Genomic DNA, 10,778 nt, shown 5'->3' on the forward strand with positions numbered 1-10,778 from the left:
AGGGAGGTCAGTAGTCAGGGAGACCTCTAGTCAGGGAGACCACTAGTCAGGGAGACCTTTAGAAACTCTGAAGGAGTTACAGTCTTCCATGGGTGAACTGGGACACTGTTCATACTGGGTGACAGTAGCCTGTGTGAATCACAACCATGACCTTTATGGAAGAGTGGCAAAAAGAAAACAACTCGCATCAAATCCCAGCCAGGGTGTGCCAGAAGGCATGCTGGAAAATATGAGATCAAGTGGTTTTACCTTTTTCGGTCTGTTAAGAAGCATAATTTTATGCGAATGCTTCTCTGAGTCAGGGCCTGAAAAGTGTATGAGCAAAATGGATGCAAACAAGTACAGATAAATCCTGGAAAACCTGGAAGTCTTCCAGCAAGACAGTGACACCAAACATACAGCCAAACCACTTTGGAGCGGCTCAATATCCTGGATTGGACCAACCGAAGCCCAATTGAGAACAAGTTGAAAGAGTTTCAAATTACTGTTCACCAAAAGCTCCCATCCAACATGACTGAGCTTAAGCAATTTTGACAAGGACAATGGGAAAAAATCATTGTATCCAGATGTGCAAAGCTGGTAGCGAATAGACAGAATAGGATGTAATCCATGCAAAAAGTGGTGAATACTGATGCAATCAAATATTTTCTGTTTTGTATTTGTAGTTTTTAAGTTTTTATTTTTCTCTTCACTTTATAAATGTTTATGCACTTCACATAATAATTTTTTTTTGTTGATCAGCGCCAAAAAAAATAATAATAATTTTGGTTCCTTAATGGAACACAATAACATTTGGAAAGGTGTAATGGGGTTGTAAACCACTGTATGCATTATTGTTAGGCTTTGGGTTGTACAAACTGTAAATAAAAACAACATCTGAGATAAACTGTTGGCTTTAGCTTTGTTCTCAGAGAGAGTGTCTTAGGTTGGTGGGGGTGTGGATTTAGTTTTAACATCCGATAGACTACAGATACGGCAATAACTTCACCCACAAGATGCAGCTGCCATGTGTTGCTGAACCAATGTATTGGGGTTGCCAGGCATTGTGGTTGGCTGTTTCACAACAGTTTAACTGTCACCGCATAACCATGGCAACTCTAACTGTCACTCTAAACCACGGCTGGCAGCAGCACCATCTTCTCCTGTGGATCTTGCAGCTGCAATTCTTCAATTCTTCTTCATCACCTATACTTGCAATGTGCCCTACCTTTAGAGCCTGAGTCTGTCTGTAGAGAACTACTGTTAGAAACCCTATTCCCTGTAACATGCACTGACTTTAGAGCCTGAGTCTGTCTGTAGAGAACTACTGTCAGAAACCCTATTCCCTGTAACATGCACTGCTTTTAGAGCCTGAGTCTGTCTGTAGAGAACTACTGTCAGAAACCCTATTCCCTGTAACATGCACTGACTTTAGAGCCTGAGTCTGTCTGTAGAGAACTACTGTCAGAAACCCTATTCCCTGTAACATGCACTGACTTTAGAGCCTGAGTCTGTCTGTAGAGAACTACTGTCAGAAACCCTATTCCCTGTAACATGCACTGACTTTAGAGCCTGAGTCTGTCTGTAGAGAACTACTGTCAGAAACCCTATTCCCTGTAACATGCACTGACTTTAGAGCCCTATTCCATATAAAGTGCTCTACTATTAGAGTCATATAGAGAAGATCTCTAATAAATGAACAACATACACTCACCTAAAGGATTATTAGGAACACCTGTTTAATTTCCCATTAATGCAATTATCTAATCAACCAATCACATGGCAGTTGCTTCAATGCATTTAGGGGTGTGGTCCTGGTCAAGACAATCTCCTGAACTCCAAACTGAATGTCACAATGGGAAAGTGATCTAAGCTATTTTGAGCGTGGCATGGTTGTTGGTGCCAGACGGGCCGGTCTGAGTATTTCACAATCTGCGCAGTTACTGGGATTTTCACGCACAACCACTTCCAGGGGTTTACAAAGAATGGCGCACAACCTTGAGGCGGATGGGCTACAACAGCAGAAGACCCCACCGGGTACCACTCATCTCCACTACAAATAAGAAAAAGAGGCTACAATTTGCACGAGCTTACCAAAATTGGACAGTTGAAGACTGGAAGAATGTTGCCTGGTCTGATGAGTCTCGATTTCTGTTGAGACATTCAGATGGTAGAGTCAGAATTTGGCGTAAACAGAATGAGAACATGGATCCATCATGCCTTATTACCACTGTGCAGGCTGGTGGTGGTGGTGTAATGGTGTGGGGGATGTTTTCTTGGCACACTTAGGGCCCCTTAGTGCCAATTGCGCATCGTTTAAATGCCACAGCCTACCTGAACATTGTTTCTGACCGTGACCATCCCTTTATGACCACCATGTACCCATCCTCTGATGGCTACTTCCAGCAGGATAATGCATCATGTCACAAAGCTCGAATCATTTCAAATTGGCTTCTTGGACATGACAATGAGTTTACTGTACTGAAATGGCCCCCACAGTCACCAGATCTCAACCCAATAGAGCATATTTGGGATGTGGTGGAACGGGAGCTTCGTACCCTGGATGTGTATCCCACAAATCTCCATCAACTGCAAGATGCTATCCTATCAATATGGGCCAACATTTCTAAAGAATGCTTTCAGCACCTTGTTGAATCAAAGCCACGTAGAATTAAGGCAGTTCTGAAGGCAAAAGGGGGTCAAACACAGTATTAGTATGGTGTTCCTAAAATTCCTTTAGGTGAGTGTACGTATTTAGCAGTTCTCCAATCAAATGTGTTTCACAACAACTGGCAGCATTTATAGCCCATGTAAATATAAATATATGGTCTCTGATCCCACAGTTCAACCATCTCCTATCACTGTGCTCTTGATCAAAACACCAAGTAGACTCTAAAAAACAGGTTATATTTGATGATTGTGGGTGGTGGAAGCAAATGCAAGGACACACACACAAGGTCTCACTGAGTATGTGGTTTAATGGCAGCTCTCCAACATAGATCTATCTTCCAAAAACAGAGAAACGAAAAACAACAGCCCTGCACCTGAAACATGAAAACTACCCTGAAAAACTAAAAACAAAACCAGAATACATGTAACCTATACTCTGAGCACAGGAGCAGTCTGTCAAGCCTGTCCTCTAACAAACAAAGATAAACCACCGACACCACACAGATGTACCATGGGACCTTGCGCTTCTCTGGAAGCTGGAATAGTAGTTAATATGAGGGAGACGCCAAACCCTGGATAGAGGAGGAGGGCGGATCCAGCGAGGATGTTACATAATTGGAGCATCCTTTAGGGGTTCTTCACATAAAAGCTCTGGGGGAACCCCTGAAGTTCTTCCAAGAAACCTTCAAAGAACCATTTGAATAAACTTTTTGGGTTTGATATTTGAGCAGGTAGGTATACGGTAACATATGGTTCGTGTATAGACAATTATGACCAGCTCTTTACCCATTGACAAGTAAAGGTTCCTCCAATAACTTTTTCATTTGAAAGTGATATGACACCTGCAGTGCTAGGCTACAGTTTAAAACACATATCAGCCCTTCTTATGTGGAGAGCTGTTGAATGTGCAGGCATTTGATCAAACACTGAATCACACCTAAGCTTTTGAAGGTGCTGTCCTGTAATGTGGTTAGAGGGTTCAGGAGGAGACATTATGTAGGTCATGCTTTGATCACACAGAGTCAATGCCATTTGGTACACTGGAGGTTCTTTCATTTGCAGTGTAACAATTCGCTTGCCTGCACTGTCGCCTTGCAGAGGCAGATATAGAGCGTTCTACTCTTCACGTGTTGGTTTCATCCATGCATGAAGCTGTATGCAGACTCGGGTTTGGCAAAAGTAGTTTGAACTTCGGTTTCTCTTTTTGTGGATTGTCTCTGTGTGATGGAGGCATTGTCACATTTTGCCAAAATATGTGCATGTGTTTTCTGGGTGCATGTGTGTTCAAGTCTTGGCCTGAAGTACACAAAAGAAGTCAAGACCATGCTGGCTTCGGGACAGATCTAAGAATATCCTTCAGTGGTTCAGCCAAAACTTAACTTGGACCCTATTGAATATTTGTAAGGAGACCTGAAAATTGCAGTTCACTGATCAGAATGAGCTTGAGAGTATCTGAACGGAAGTTTCCAAGAAACAGAAATTCAAAGCGACTGTGATGAACCAGGGAGGGGGTTTGAAGTGATGAACCAGGGAGGGGGTTTGAAGTGATGAACCAGGGAGGGGGTTTGAAGTGACTGTGATGAACCAGGGAGGGGGTTTGAAGTGACTGTGATGAACCAGGGAGGGGGTTTGAAGTGACTGTGATGAACCAGGGAGGGGGTTTGAAGTGACTGTGATGAACCAGGGAGGGGGTTTGAAGTGATGAACCAGGGAGGGGCTTTGAAGTGACTGTGATGAACCAGGGAGGGGGTTTGAAGTGACTGTGATGAACCAGGGAGGGGGTTTGAAGTGATGAACCAGGGAGGGGGTTTGAAGTGACTGTGATGAACCAGGGAGGGGGTTTGAAGTGACTGTGATGAACCAGGGAGGGGGTTTGAAGTGACTGTGATGAACCAGGGAGGGGGTTTGAAGTGACTGTGATGAACCAGGGAGGGGGTTTGAAGTGATGAACCAGGGAGGGGGTTTGAAGTGACTGTGATGAACCAGGGAGGGGGTTTGAAGTGACTGTGATGAACCAGGGAGGGGGTTTGAAGTGACTGTGATGAACCAGGGAGGGGGTTTGAAGTGACTGTGATGAACCAGGGAGGGGGTTTGAAGTGATGAACCAGGGAGGGGCTTTGAAGTGACTGTGATGAACCAGGGAGGGGGTTTGAAGTGACTGTGATGAACCAGGGAGGGGGTTTGAAGTGATGAACCAGGGAGGGGGTTTGAAGTGATGAACCAGGGAGGGGGTTTGAAGTGACTGTGATGAACCAGGGAGGGGGTTTGAAGTGACTGTGATAAACCAGGGAGGGGGTTTGAAGTGACTGTGATGAACCAGGGAGGGGCCCTGAAGAGCAGTTATTCATGGGCCAAGTCTAGATACCTAGTAGCCAGTAGATGTGTTTTGGGTAATTACCATGCAAACTGACAGATTTGAAAAAACAAAAGAAAATCTATGAACATGCTATTGCTTATGGAGTATGGTGTGTAGATTGATGAGTAAGAAAAACAATTTAATCAACTTCAGAACAAGGCTATAAAGTGACTAAAAGGAGGAAAAGTGAACAGCAGATCTGTAATGTCACTTGTGGCTACGTTATTAGAGAACAATGGACTGCCAATGATAAAAAGTCCTGGTTATGATTCTCATGGCTGACCAGTTAGAAAGTATGAAAATGAATGCACTCACATATTTTGCCTTTCATAAAAGAGGCTGCTAATTAAACATGGATATTAATAAGGTGTAATATCCTATAATCTCAAGACTAAGAATTGACCTCATTACAGTCCTGCTACAACATGCTCCATCTTGTCACGGTTAGGTGAGCAGCAGCGCCACCGTTCCGTGCACCTTCAGTTCCCATATCACACGAACACATCCCGGACTGTCTCCAATCTTTCACACCAGGTCCCAATTGACATAATTTGTATGTGTTTAAATGTTTCCCCTCTGCTCCCCACATTGTGGATCATTGTTGCTGTTATTTTCAGTTCGTCTCGTGGTGAGTGTTACATGTATGTACTGTTTGAAGATCTCTTGTTAAGACTCGTGTTCGGTTGTTTTGTTTGTTGAATAAACCCCATGAAAGTGAGATATGCCTGCGCCTGGTTCCTTACCCAACACTACACTACACGAAAATCGTGACAGAATGATCCACCGCAACTGGAACCAGCAGGCAGTCCCTCCAGAGAGGGTTTATACCTGGAGGGGCGATTGGGGGTCTGACTCCCTCTCCTCGGACGACGACGAAGCGGTCTACGAGAGAGTGGAGGAGGATCCCCTAGAGGAGCAATGCTGGGGGTTGCCCCAAGACGGGTTCGGGGAGTCGTTGTGGGGCATGGACCAGTGGGGAGTGGTCAAGCCCCTCACAAAAGAACAGGAGGAGCTGGTGAAAGGCCTCCTGCAGGACTTGCAGGAGGCAGGACTGACGAGACGCAGGAGGGGAGGCCGGAGGAAGAAGAGGGCGAGGTGCCCAACGCCCTGTCCGTGGTCCCCTCCTGGACCGAGGTCCCCCCAGGACATTTTTAGGGGGGGGCTGAGTGGGTGCCCGAGGAAAGTCCCGACGGTGCCCCCTCTACGTCCGGTGCCTGCGCCACGGCGCCGACTGTTCCCTGCTGCCCGGGAGCGGCAGCCAGCGCCCCCTGCTGCCCGGGAGCGACAGCCAGCCCCCTGCTGCCCGGGAGCGACAGCCAGCGCCCCCTGCTGCCCGGGAGCGGCAGCCAGTGGTGAGTGTTACATGTATGTACTGTTTGAAGATCTCTTGTTAAGACTCGTTGTCGTGCACTTTATTTTCATTCAGTCGTTAGTTTCGTTTTCCGTTCGTGTTCGGTTGTTTTGTTTGTTGATTAAACCCCACGAACGTGAGATATGCCTGCGCCTGGTTCCTTACCCAACACTACACCACACAAAAATTGTGACACATCTCTTCTCAGTACTGTAATAAACTTAATCTCATGTCAGTAGGCCCACTACAATAAGATCCATCTCTTGTCAGTAATGTAATAAACTTCATCTCATGTCAGCAGCCTACTACAATAACCTCCATTTCTTGGCAGTACTGTAATAATGTCCTTCATGAGTACTTTAATGAGCTCCTTTGATTTTCACGCAAAGAAATCAATCCTAACCCTAACCCTAACCTTAAGCCAAATCCTAACCTTAAACCCTAAGCCTAACCCTATCCAGGGGCGACTGGTCATTAGGGGCATGTGGGGCACAGCCCCATCTGTTGTCAACAGAAAGAACTGCAACAACATTAGACTGTATGTACGAAGTGTACAGGGAAGAGATAGCCAAGCAAGTGGACCAGACATAATTTGTTGCCATACAGGCAGATGAGACAACTGATGTCTCCTGTAAAGCTGGGAGAAAACCTGATCGCTCAGACTTATGATGGTGTGGCTGTAATGAGTGGAAACTTCCAAGGGGTACAGACTCTAATGAAAGAGACATACCCAGTTTGTGCACTGCTATGCTCACCAGCTGAACCTGACCTTGCAGCAACTTTGTTCAACAAGGATGAGCATCCTGAAGGTGTTTTTTGCAGATGTAACTGCTTTTGCCACCTTTTTCTCTGGCGCCCTGAGCCAAGGCTACCCGCTGCACGATGGAACTTTAAAAGTAGAACTGTCAATGCAGTTTGGGAAAACCACGCTGCCCAGGCATACGGCCTGTAAAAAAACTCAGAGCCTTTCTGCAGCTGCTGGAATTTTTTTTCTTCCTTACGTCAGAAGTTGATGTTTTATACAACACTGCAAAAACGGAGCATTGATGCATCTGGGATTAGCAGTGCGCTCACACGTTTCAAGGAGGATGTCCAGAATATGATGGAACAGACGAGCCAGGCCGACAAGTAACCAACACAGTGCCGGTGATGAAGGAGGCATGCGACACAGTCATCTCCAAGGTGTAGCAGAGGTTTTCACAAAGCCACAACCTGATCCCTGCCAAGCTGGTTGACAACTCGCTCTTCCCCTAATTTGTCCTGTCATTCCCTACATCTGAGCTTGACTGTGTGGTGAAACTATGGCCTCTAGGAAACAAGGAAAAGTCTGAGCTGACCACTCTGTACCGCCACACTGAGCTTCACACTGGTAAGACGGCCCTGTCTCTGTTAAGATCCATCCATGAGAACAACCTAGAGGAGGCTTTTGCTGAGACCGTCACTCCGCTGAAAATGATCATAACAACACCTATGACAACATCCAAGTCAGAGAGGAACTTTTCCACCTTGAAGAGGATAAAAGCCTTCACTCGCAATACCATGGGACAGCCGCGACTCAACGTGTTGGCCATGTTGTCCATCGAAAGCCAGCTTATTCAGCAGCTACATGAGTTAATTCCCAAAGTTATTGAAAAATGTTCCCAGAGGAAGAACCACTTTGCCACCTTTCTCTTCAAGTAAGCCCTCAGCCTTGGTGAATGAAAGCATATTTTATCATCCTGTCTTTCCGCTTCGTTGTGGCCTTCAGTGGTGTTGAGCTCATTTCTGTTCGCGTATGGCCCTGTAGGCATATTGGTTCTGAGCTTGGTTGCTTTCTTAATTTAGGTTTGTAAATGTGACCGTGGTAATTTTACATGTGTAAGAGAGAAGGACAGCAATTACACAAGAAGGTCTCTCTCTCTCTCCGGTATTTGTACTACATCACCTGGTAGAAGCAAGCCGCTCTGTTGTTAAGTGTTTTGTGGAGCCACACTGTTTGTTGATGTGTTAAACACATCAGTAGCAAGAGGGAGTTTTGTAGCTTTACTGGTATGTATCCTATATTTTGAAATGGTTTGTGCCCCACCAATTTTTTACATATAAGAACCCTACTGACCCTGTCCCAAACTGTAGATGCAGATTATCAGTAACATATTAAGTAACTATCCACTAACCCTTACCCTAACCTTTATTCTAACCCTAACCTTTATTCTAACCCTAACCCTAATTCTAACCCTAACCTTAACCCTTACCCTAACCTTTATTCTAACCCTAACCTTAACCCTTACCCTAACCCTAACCCTAACCCTAACCTTAACCCTTACCCTAACCTTTATTCTAACCCTAACCTTAACCCTTACCCTAACCTTTATTCTAACCCTAACCTTAACCCTTACCCTAACCTTTATTCTAACCCTAACCTTAACCTTTATTCTATCCCTAACCCTAACCCTTACCCTAACCTTTATTCTAACCCTAACCCTAACCCTAACCCTTACCCTAACCTTTATTCTAACCCTAACCCTAACCCTTACCCTAACCTTTATTCTAATCCTAACCCTAACCTTAGCAAGCAGCTGCTTATCAACAGATTTAACATTTGTAGTATAGTATAGTTCTTAGTTCAGCCTTCGACACTATTGACCATATTTTATTACTCAATCGTCTCGAACATGTATTTGGTTTGTCAGAGACCGTTCTTGACTGGTTCACGTCCTATTTTAAAGACTGCAGTCAATTTGTTTTTATGGGTGGTTTTAGGTCCAAAACTGGTTCTGTCCACACTGGTGTTCCGCAAGGGTCGGTTTTGGGTCCCCTACTGTTTAATATGTATATCTATCCACTCGGTCAACTACTACAATCTCTCAACCTTAATTACCACTTTTATGCTGATGATACACAGATTTATATTCACACTAGACCCGGCCAGCAAGCGAATGTTGTACATCTTTCTAACTGTATTACTGAGATAAAGACTTGGATGTCCAATAATTTTCTGTCTCTAAACGGCTCTAAAACAGAAGTTATGCTCCTTGGTTCTCCTCATCAATCTCCTCATCCTACTCTGTCAGTTGATGGTGGTGCCTTGGAGTTTAAGAGCAAACAAAAAAATCTTGGTGTCATATTTGATGCCACTTTGTCATTTGAGCCATTTGTGAAGAATACAGTTAAGACATCGTTTTATCATCTCAGAAATATAGCTCGACTACGTCCTATGCTGTCCTTCCCAGTTGCTGAGAAGTTGATAAACTCTTTTGTTTTTTCACGCATAGATTACTGTAATGGTCTTCTAGCTGGGGTATCAAAATCAACATTGGATAAACTACAATATCTTCAAAATTCAGCTGCTAGAGTACTGTCTGGGGCCAGGACTAGGGACCATATAACCCCTGTCTTGGAGTACCTGCACTGGCTACCTGTTAGATACCGCATTGATTTTAAAATCCTTATGTTGGCTTATAAATCTTTGCACCTCAGTACTTGACTGATTTATTAATGCCTTACACACCTTGTCGGAACCTGCGTTCCTCACGAAGCGGTCTCTTAGTCGTTCCTAAGACACGGCTTCATACTAGGGGTGATCGCGCTTTCTCTGTCTATGCTCCTAAGCTTTGGAATTCCCTCCCGGCTGACATCAGAGAAGCAAATACACTAGCGACTTTTAAATCTCTTCTTAAAACATTTTATTTCAGGATTGCTTTTACTTGATTTAAATTCCTCTGTGTTTATCCTTGTATTTAAATTGTACTGTTTCTGCTATGCTTGTCTGTAAAGCGCTTTGAGAAAGCTACTTTTAAAGGCGCTATACAAAATAAATGTATTATTATTATTATTAGTAGGTCATCTACAGATGGAATATGTGACTCTCAAAATGTGTAACCGTTACATCTTACAACTTAATCTTCCTGTGTTTCTTCCTCAGATACACCCACAGTCTTCCTAGACTCCACAGTGCTATAATTACATATTCCTCTTCTTCTTCACAGATGGTAATACTGAGATACCACTGTGCTTCCTGCATTGCCACCTGGTGGCCAGATGAGGAAACATTCTCTGCTGTTCAGGGCACACTGATGGAAAGAGTTCTCCATGTAGAGTATGTCAGTGCTATAATGTTGATTGTGTCATTAAGTTTTCCATTATGCTGGTTCTGTCATTATGTTTTCAATTATGCTGGTTCTGTCATAATGTTTTCAATTATGCTGGTTCTGTCATAATGTTGTCCATTTTGCAGGTTGTGTCTTTATGTTGTCTCTATCAGGTTTGTCCATTATGCATGTTGTCTCTATCAGGTTTTTCCATTATACTGGGTGTCCATTATGCTGGTTGTGTTTTTATGTTTTCCATTATGCTGGTTGTGTTTTTATGTATTCCATTATGCTGGTTGTGTTTTTATGTTTTCCATTATGCTGGATGTGTCATTATGTTGTCTGTATCAGGTTT

Source organism: Esox lucius, chromosome 4 (assembly GCF_011004845.1).
Source record: "Esox lucius isolate fEsoLuc1 chromosome 4, fEsoLuc1.pri, whole genome shotgun sequence".
Classification (NCBI taxonomy): domain Eukaryota; kingdom Metazoa; phylum Chordata; class Actinopteri; order Esociformes; family Esocidae; genus Esox; species Esox lucius.